This window comes from Lucilia sericata, unplaced genomic scaffold (genome assembly GCF_015586225.1).
Source record: "Lucilia sericata isolate MDLA Ls3-8-SP2 unplaced genomic scaffold, ASM1558622v1 Contig000705F_arrow, whole genome shotgun sequence".
Taxonomy (NCBI): Eukaryota; Metazoa; Arthropoda; class Insecta; order Diptera; family Calliphoridae; genus Lucilia; species Lucilia sericata.
This window is the reverse complement of record NW_023994708.1, coordinates 77,232-87,405: the sequence shown is the minus strand read 5'-3', so window position 1 is coordinate 87,405 and position 10,174 is coordinate 77,232. Positions and strand designations below refer to the sequence as shown.

Below are 10,174 nucleotides of genomic sequence, written 5' to 3'. Positions count from 1 at the left end.
ACTGTTAAAGCAAATGGTTTAATCGAGTTTGACAACGAATAACACTCGGTTTATGTGGATATATGCATATGGATTCCTATGGTTCCAAGTTCGAACAAGGTTAGATACCAGTCAGACTAATCTGGTTCAATATATATTTATATCTGACAAGGCCGAGTCTCTCTTTCTGTTGAAGTTTGATGTTTAAGCATCGGCCACTCAAAATCTTCGGTGACAATTAATTTGTTGCCGATATATAAATCAACCTACATACCCATTAATACAACCACCTTAATCAAAATAATTTTCTTAAAAGAACCCTTAAGTAATTACCTTTAAATATTAGTTTCCGTTCACATAAAGATCAACAGCAAACCGAAAAAATGTCTTCTAGTTGTCTGGGTAAAAAAAACTTGCAATATCATTAAACCTTTTAAAAACAACAACCAAACGACACTACAGAAAAGAAAAATAAATATATTTTATAATAAACAACAAACCAAAAAGAACACAAAATAAATGACCCTCCGATCTAAAAGAAATTCCATTAAAATTGGTACCTCCCATGTGTCACACAGTTCAGACGAATCAAAGAAAATGATTTCATTTTTTTTGTGAATTTAACGAAAGAAAAAAAAAAAAATCATAATGAAAGAAACTCTACACAAACATATACTTGGCTGGCAGACAAATGAGGGGAGACTCTTTTGTATGTGAGACGAGTATGTTCAAAATTTATTTCACAAAAATCTTTGAAAGGATCAACGTTGTTGGGTTTTGAAGTTTATTTTTTTCTTTATTTTGTAAGACGACAACTTAACCACCATCGCATAGTATTCACTGCCGCCAATCGAAATAAAATCACTTGGTGAATTGCAGTCAGTAATCACACACGTTCTGTGTAGATTTTCTTTCTTTTATTCTTAAGTTGAGACGTGTTTGGTTGATACAGAAGGACATGTGTAGCAGCAGCAGCAGCAAGCAGCGGTAGTGCAAAAGTCTACTATGAAAGAGATGATCTTCTTCTTTGGCTTTAAAACGCTTTAACAAACTACAATGCCAAACACGGTTAAAAAAAGTGTGGGGGAATAAAAAGAAGTGATTCACTCACCAACGCCACCAACATCACAATAACATCATGTACTAAAATAAAACTACTCGTATACATCTCTCGTACTACTGAAGCTGCAAGCGATTTTATTTAAAGGACAGAAAATTGGTTTCACGGAGACTGACTATCTTAATTATAGGCCTCGAGGCAAGTATACAAAAAAAAAAAAGAAAACTAAGAACTTTAACTAAACTAAAAGACAGTATAAAGGCTAAATTTTGTTTTTGCTGAAGACGAGGCTACAAACAATAACAACAACTCAGTATCAACAGAATTTATTCTTCATCTGCGACATCACTACACCCATGATTTGCTGCTCCAAGAACGTGGTGCAACAAAATCAGTTATTGAAAAGTGACAAGTGATTTGATCGAACCTTCATCAATAAGAAAAGGTTCCATTGTTTTAAGTACTTTAAAAATTCTGTCAATGAATATACAAGTTTTATAAGCAGAGTGGCGCAGTGGAAGCGTGCTGGGCCCATAACCCAGAGGTCCGAGGATCGAAACCTTGCTCTGCTATAACAAATATATTCTTTTTAATTTTTTAATGATTCCCATTATTTTAGTAATTGGTGTTTTTGCTTTTGTCTCAAATTTTTGGAAGAAGTTTAAAAATTTTAAAATTTTATAAATACATTATAATTTGTAATTTTACAATTGTCAATGCACGCACATATTTCATAAAAAGAAAATACTAAATAATTGTATAAAAAGCAGAGTGGCGCAGTGGAAGCGTGCTGGGCCCATAACCCAGAGGTCCGAGGATCGAAACCTTGCTCTGCTAAATTGTGTAAATTTTTCTATATTTTTTTTCCAAGAAAAATACCTGTTTTCATAGTTCTAATCTGAATGATAAATTTTTTAAATTACTAAGATCAAGATCGATCATCGATTGAAAGGTGGGGACCTGAGGCCTTTAAATTTTTTTGTTTTTATTTTTCTCATATTTGGTATAAATAATACGCATCGTTTCAGAGTACATGTACAAGTTTCATAAAAATAAAATGTGGTCTAATTTCATAAGAAGCAGAGTGGCGCAGTGGAAGCGTGCTGGGCCCATAACCCAGAGGTCCGAGGATCGAAACCTTGCTCTGCTACATTGTGTAACATTTTTATTGATTATTTTTACAATTTTTAAATTTATTTATAAATATCTTTATTAAATTGCAGAGAAATGTTTTACGAATTCAAATTCGTCAAAAAATTTCTATTTCTTCAAATTAGTAAAATTTTTCATAGATCTCATCTGAATGGCAAATTTTTGAAATATTTATTATCACAATAAACTATTTTGTACTGTGCCCACTATCAGAAAAGGATATTGATTTTGTCATTCCATTTCAAAAACATCGAACACAAACACAAGAATATATAGCTTTCGTTCTTATTAAATTTAAAGATAATCTATCCATGTCCGTCCGTCTGTCTGATGAAAGCACGATTAGGGTTTGAAAGATAAAAACCAAGAGGGCTAAAATTTTCTTAAATATTTCCCAAAGGCAAAGTTTATTAAGTTCTATGCGAATATAAAACTCCATACATACTTAATTTTATGATATAAGATTCCTTTCAGAAAACAACTTATATGTATATAAATGTCTGAAAAACACCAGGCTTAGCAATAGATTAGGATAATGTGGTAGCCGTTTGCAGCATAACTCACTTGGCAAAGTGACTTTGAAACTTTTTTCTAAACATGCCCTTGATGAAAGACCTTCATCTTGGAGTATTGCAATACCGGGGTAAAGAGCTCTACCAGTACCACTAGTCTGCCGGGACTATATACTGATGATATTACTTCACCAGAGAACCACATAATCTGGTACTACGGGTGGCCAGTTGACCGCAGGACTTGTACTGGCTGGTCAGTTGGTTGCGGTTCCTTCTGGATCCACGTAGTGGCCGGGTTTAACCCAAATTCGCGGGAAGAGTAAGTTGCGGTTAAAAGACTGATGCACGGTGAAATCTGTATTTCTGAATAAGTTCAGTGCTGTTGCCGATTGACAACAGATACCCCACAGAGGAGTGACTGTAGGACTAAGCGTTGGAAATGAGTTGGTGTTAATTGTATATTATTCAGGATGAATCTTGCCAACCCGTATATCTAGAATAAGTGTGTCGTATGTTGTTCTAGTATGAGTGTATCGGATAAATGAAATGTGTACTGGATTGAATGATGATGGATGAACGGTATCTTATATAAGTGATACCATAGAATTTTCGTTCCTTGCATAGGTATGTTCAGAGTAAACTCTGTTCATACCAGAATTACCACAGTGTGTCACTGTGAGTAAGAACAAAGTCTCTGCTTATTTAATGGATTCGTACTTCGGTCTACGGGTTACGTCTGTACGTGCTGTTGCCGACTCAACAGAGGCCATCCCATCTGCATGGTTGTAAACGGAAGAGATGTTTTGCATCTCAGAAATTAAGCAACGTGGCAGCAATGGTCAGCGATTAGATAGCTCGAATACTCGAGCACACGAGCAAAGTGCACGTATACTGGACCGGAAATTCCATATACGCTACTTATCAACTTTCTGTCCCTTTCTTTTCATGTTTTTAAGAAAAATTACCTTTTGAACTCATATCTGGATATATTCCAAATTTCATTAAAATTGGTTCAGCCGTTTAATAATGTATGAAGTTAGGATAGTCACAAAATGGAAGTTGTTGATAAACTCCCATAAAGACTTTTCATATGAAAATTCTGAAATCCAAATAGAAATTTTTAACTTACGGACATTTCTATCGATTGATGAATAAAGTTTTGAATTTGTTTTTTTTTTAATTTTTATAAACTTTTCAAACCACTCACTTCATTCAATATCAGTAATACAAGTGAATCTAAAACGTATTTGTACATGTATGAAATGTTTCAAAATATGGCGGCAAATAATTTTAAACCAATTTTCACAGAAATTTCGCATAGTTCCTGCTGTTGTTGTTATTATTATTTTCTTTTGTATTACTTAAATCTTTTTTTTTTCCTTTTCTTATTCGATGCTAGAGTCCAAGTGTCTTACTGTCATAGTAAATATCTTGTTGTAGCAATTGTTGTTATTGCTAGTGGATAATATTATATGTATTATAAGGATCAGCAACTACACATCAAGAGTTTAAAAATGAAAAAAAAAAAAAAAAAAACAATTTTGTGTCCCCCACATCATCGTCATCGGCAGCTTCAATCTAACTTCAACTGCAGGCCAAACTGAAAATTTTCTATACAATTTTCATTTTTCAATATATATTTTCTGAACACTGTATATAATGAGCTGTTTGTCATAAATGAAAATGTAAAGAAGAAAAAAAAATTTTAAAGAAAATTTCAATCTCATCGTTTGATGCCTTCTCAATAATCGGTAGAAAGAAATATGTATTTAAAGCTTGAATTGAAATTACAGTGCGCAACAAATCAATAAGTGTGTGTTCTACTATATACTATTCTATGAGTTTTGTTAAGTTTTATGCTAGTAATGTCAGGGATTTACAATTAAATGACTAAGATTTCTATAATTTAGAAAAAATGACTTTAAGGCAAATAATTGTAATCTGGTATAATAAGTAGTTGGACAGTTTTGCATGAGATAGAAAATGGAGGTAGTACACAGAGAGAAAAAGAAATATACACGCCTGGTACCAAATTGACACCAAAGAGTTTATAATTTTTCAATAACATCCGTTGTCAAAGTATGTATGTAAAGAATGTACATACGTACGACAACACTATGTAATGTTAACAACGCAACGTTGTCAACATTGCAACAATTCGTTGACGAAATCTAAATTTTATACACATCCGTTGTCTAAATGTTAACAAACGTGGTAAGCTCACTATTCGCAACGGATTGTTTGTCAATAGTGAGCTTACCACGTTTGTTAACATTTAGACAACGGATGTGTATAAAATTTAGATTTCGACAATGAATTGTTGCAATGTTGTCAACATTACATAGTGTTGTCGTACGTATGTATATACTTTGACAACGGATGTTATTGAAAAATTATAAACAGTTTGGTGTCAATTTGGTACCAGGCGTGTATATTTCTTTTTCCGTCTGTTAAAAATTTCTTGCGGAAAAGTGAAATGGGTTACATTAGGGTTCCAAACTTTGGTTGTGACTTTAACGAACCGAAATTCATCAAAATCCTTTAAAAGAAATCTAGTTTCGACCATTAGTTAACGCATTATTACAACTGCTTTCAATGTTTTAATAAAACATAATTTCTTCTTAACCAAGTCCCTTTAACACATCCGCATAATGATCATTAATTATAAAAACGACAAAAAACAGACACGCAAAAGCCATACGAATAATAAAGTTGATGATGTATAAGATTTGATTGGAGACCAATGCCGAAAATTATTGCAATTCATTAGGCTGAAGAAACAAAACTAAAAGAGGAAAAAAACTATCACAACTTTTAAAGATTTTTTTATGATTTTATTTTAGCATTTTTAAAAGATTTACTTAATTTTATGTCTGTTGTTGTCGTTGTAGTCTTTTTATTTATTCCCGATCATCTAAAAAGTCTAACAAAACATGCGAACATAATGAAGCAGCCAAAGTGTCCACCCATTTTTTGTATTCTACGACTTTGAAATACATATAACAAAACAAAAAAAAATTATCAACAACATGGCATGTATTTTGTTTGCAGCACTATAGTAGTTCAAAGTCGCCAAAATCCCAAAGAAAAATATATATGTATTAATGCCCAACAAACGTCCAACAACATTATTGTCTTCTTACACGACCATTGGAATCATTATAATGCTTGGAATTTAACATTATAATGCTTGCATGTTGTTGACCACTTTTTATGGCCTACAAAGGGCAACACCCACTCTGTCTCTGCAGCACAAAAAGCTCTTTTTGACCAGATCCCACCAGCAGCAACAAGAATAAAACTAAAATGCCATTATCGTACACATCATTATCATTCGTATTCGATCATTGGAGACACCAAGTGAAAAAATTAATAATAATAATGAACGTTGATTTTGTTTTTGTGAGAGATCCTTTTTGTTGTTTTTTTTTAGATTTTTTGCTGTTGCTTAATTTTTGGAGGAGTCTCTTGTATAATCGTAAACCGAAAAAAGGATTTTCATTTTTTTAAATGATTTTTTTTTTTTTTTGAAAAGAACGTAACGACACAGAATTTTAAAAAATATATAAACTTGTGTATTAAGTTTTTAACAATTTTAATGTTTTTAATGGGTTTTTGTAAATTTCATTTTTATACCCTACATCACCTTAGTGGGGAGGATATTATGTGCTTGTGCTGTAGTTTGCAAAGAATAATAATATTCTTCATTCACCTTGAAGTATACCAATCGACTCAGAATCGATACTTTCTGGCTGTATGAAATTAAGACCATACACCTATGTTTTTGAAGATGGTTCAAATCGGACCTTCCGATTTGGGCTATTCAGCTCATAACTTGTCAAATGTTCTAGTAGGGCCCAATGAGACCCTAACCCATATTAATTTTTGAACCGATTTCTCTGATTTTTATGGCTCAAGATGGTTCAAATCGGACCTTCCGATTTGGCCTATTCAGCTCATAACTAAGTCAAATGTTCTAGTAGGGCCCAATGAGACCATAGTCCATATTAATTTTTGAACCGATTTCGCTGATTTTTATTTTAAAAAAGATGCAAAAGGTCTAAATTACATAAGTATTTATGAAATGTTTAGAATATTAAGTCACAAGTTACTTTCGGAATTCTTTTTTTAAATCAAAACTCCGAATGTTATCCGGCACCAATGCCTTCTTAAGTTTGAGTGTTTAGACCATTTCGGGTCAAAAATCAATGTTTTTTTTATTAAAATCCTCTTTCAGCCACTTCAGAGCTGTATCTGTTTGACTTCGGTTGAGAAATGTTAAAATCGGTGACAGGCTGTCATACATAGTTTAATACCCTGCGGTATGATAGGGACCGTGGCACTGCTAGGGGTGTCAGTAAGTGTCCCCTTTGTTATTGAGAAGGTGACCTCTGTGATACAGGGATTGTCTGATCAGTCCTGTACGATTATATAATTTAGCATCCTTTATAATGCTTGAGGAAAACAGTGGGCCTTTAAATCCATCCAGTGGACTAACTGTGTGATTAAGTTCAGATTATTAAAACAACGATGAGGACTATCTTTATGATAATCATCTACATTTATATTTATAGTAATAGTGGTTGGATTTAAGAATTGCCCTATTGCCACTTCAATGTTGTGCCTTCTTCTCTCCCGATAAAATCGGTGACAGAGAGAAAAATTGAAGCATTACTATTAATCAAGAATTGCCTCTGTGCTTGTCTGATCAGTCTTGTACGATAAAATTCAATCTTTTTACACTCACCATCAAGAAAGTTGGGAGGTATATTGTTTTTGTCACTCCGTTTATAACAGCCATAGAAGTATACCCATAAAAGTATACATATTCGGGGTCCTTATTAGATTCCAAGGCGATCTAGAAATGTCCGTCCGTCTGTTTAAAACAGCAAAAATCCACACGGGACGAGCTAGAGAACTGATATTTCTACAGATATTTCTAGTTGATGCAGGTTCTTTGTTATTGAAAATGGGCGATATCGGTTCAAGATTTCAACTAGCCTCCATATAAGGTCCTCTTCAGAAAATGACTATAATGTGGATAACTGGCTTAAAAAAACATGTATAGCAATACAATTTGACATAAACAAGTTTTATTAGAACCAAAATGTTTTTGTCAAATTTTATGAGGCTTGGGCCATAATTGATCCTACCCCCATATAAATTCCCACTCCAGAAAATGACTTTAACGTCTATAACTCGGTAAAAAATACTAGTATAGCAAACAAATTCTACATAAACAGGTTTTATGGGAACTAAACCTTAATTTTGTAAGGATAGGACCAAAATTGACCCTAAATTGACGTTCATAACTTCATTTAAACTGCCAGTAAAACAACAAAATTCAAGGTAAACATGTTTTATCGGAACTTAAATCACTCAGTCAAATTGTGTAAGGGTCGGTCTATAATTGAGCCTACCCCTATATAAGGTCCTCTTTAGAAAATTACTATAACGCTCATAACCTGTATTAAAATACCTGTTTAGCAACGAAAATCTACATAAAAAAATTTTATGGAAACTAAAATGTTATAACTGATAATACTCTATGATCCCGAAATGTAATCTTCTTCTAGTTCCTAAATCCTGTCATATAATTTTCCTATTAAAAGCTCCAAACACTACAATCCACTTAGAATACTTATTGAAACATGTAGGTCCACCTAAACAGACGAAGATGCCAAAAAGAAATCACTACCACAGGAGCCACTAATTTGTTTTAGTTCATTTTTAAAATATCTGTAGCAGATCCCATTGTTTATACTACATACTGGTTGATTAGTAAATTTATTGTGATGTTTTCTGTTGAAAATTAGTTTTGTTAAATTTGTTTTTTTTTAGTGGCTCTATTCGTATTTCAGAGTAAGTTTTGGCCATAAAATAAGAAAAATATTATGGGAACATTTAGAATAAAGATGAAATGATATTTTTTTGTATATTTTTTTTTCTGACTCGAAAATTTTAATAAGAAATTATGAAGGGCTGAAACGTTTTTGTAGTCACACGAAAAATAAAGTTTTAGCAAAAAAAAAAAAAAAAATCGGTTCTTCAGAAACTTTTTTCCTTTAAGTTTTGAACTTCAAAATTAGTTATTTATGAATGAATGTGAAACGTTTTTGTTGTAGTTTTTTTGGATGATTATTTATTTAGATTTTACCATTAATATGTAGACAAGTTTTTGTATATGTTTATGCCACAACTGGCACCTGTCATAGAAGTTTTCATAATAAATTGTCATTTTGTCTGGTTAAATGTATGTTGTAGTTATTTGTTTATTTAAATACGAGGGTCATATTGGAAGCAAGAGTCGACACAAAGAGAAAATTTTAGACAACACCAGTCAGTATTTTTCCACCATTTCCCGTTAAACCATGCCAGAAAACGCACTTGAAACCGTCAGATTTAGGTTTTTGCAAAAGCTGTACCAAATACTTAAATACAAAATTGAGGTAAATTTTATAAAAAAAATAAAAAATAAAATAAGTAGCCTGGGCTATGGTATAGACTATACTATCTAGACTATAGACTAGACTATAGACTAGACTATAGACTAGACTATAGACTAGACTATAGACTAGACTAGACTAGACTAGACTATAGACTAGACTATAGACTAGACTATAGACTAGACTATAGACTAGACTATAGACTAGACTATAGACTAGACTAGACTATAGACTAGACTATAGACTAGACTATAGACTAGACTATAGACTAGACTATAGACTAGACTATAGACTAGACTATAGACTAGACTATAGACTAGACTATAGACTAGACTATAGACTAGACTATAGACTAGACTATAGACTAGACTATAGACTAGACTATAGACTAGACTATAGACTAGACTATAGACTAGACTATAGACTAGACTATAGACTAGACTATAGACTAGACTATAGACTAGACTATAGACTAGACTATAGACTAGACTATAGACTAGACTATAGACTAGACTATAGACTAGACTATAGACTAGACTATAGACTAGACTATAGACTAGACTATAGACTAGACTATAGACTAGACTATAGACTAGACTATAGACTAGACTATAGACTAGACTATAGACTAGACTATAGACTAGACTATAGACTAGACTATAGACTAGACTATAGACTAGACTATAGACTAGACTATAGACTAGACTATAGACTAGACTATAGACTAGACTATAGACTAGACTATAGACTAGACTAGACTATAGACTAGACTATAGACTAGACTATAGACTAGACTATAGACTAGACTATAGACTAGACTATAGACTAGACTATAGACTAGACTATAGACTAGACTTTAGACTAGACTTTAGACTAGACTATAGACTAGACTATAGACTAGACTAGACTAGACTATAGACTAGACTATAGACTAGACTATAGACTAGACTATAGACTAGACTATAGACTAGACTATAGACTAGACTATAGACTAGACTATAGACTAGACTAGACTAGACTATAGA

At 32.6% G+C, this 10,174-nt stretch overlaps 3 non-coding genes across 3 annotated transcripts; all 3 read left to right on the top strand.

The window, feature by feature from the left end:
• Nucleotides 1-1,539: 1,539 nt before the first annotated feature.
• On the top strand, nt 1,540-1,611 carry Trnam-cau. Its single transcript has one exon. It is a non-coding gene; the product is annotated as a tRNA-Met (tRNA).
• A 193-nt stretch (nt 1,612-1,804) lies between these two features.
• Nucleotides 1,805-1,876, top strand: Trnam-cau. The gene has a single exon. It is a non-coding gene; the product is annotated as a tRNA-Met (tRNA).
• A 241-nt stretch (nt 1,877-2,117) lies between these two features.
• Trnam-cau lies at nt 2,118-2,189 on the top strand. The gene has a single exon. It is a non-coding gene; the product is annotated as a tRNA-Met (tRNA).
• Nucleotides 2,190-10,174: the final 7,985 nt, after the last annotated feature.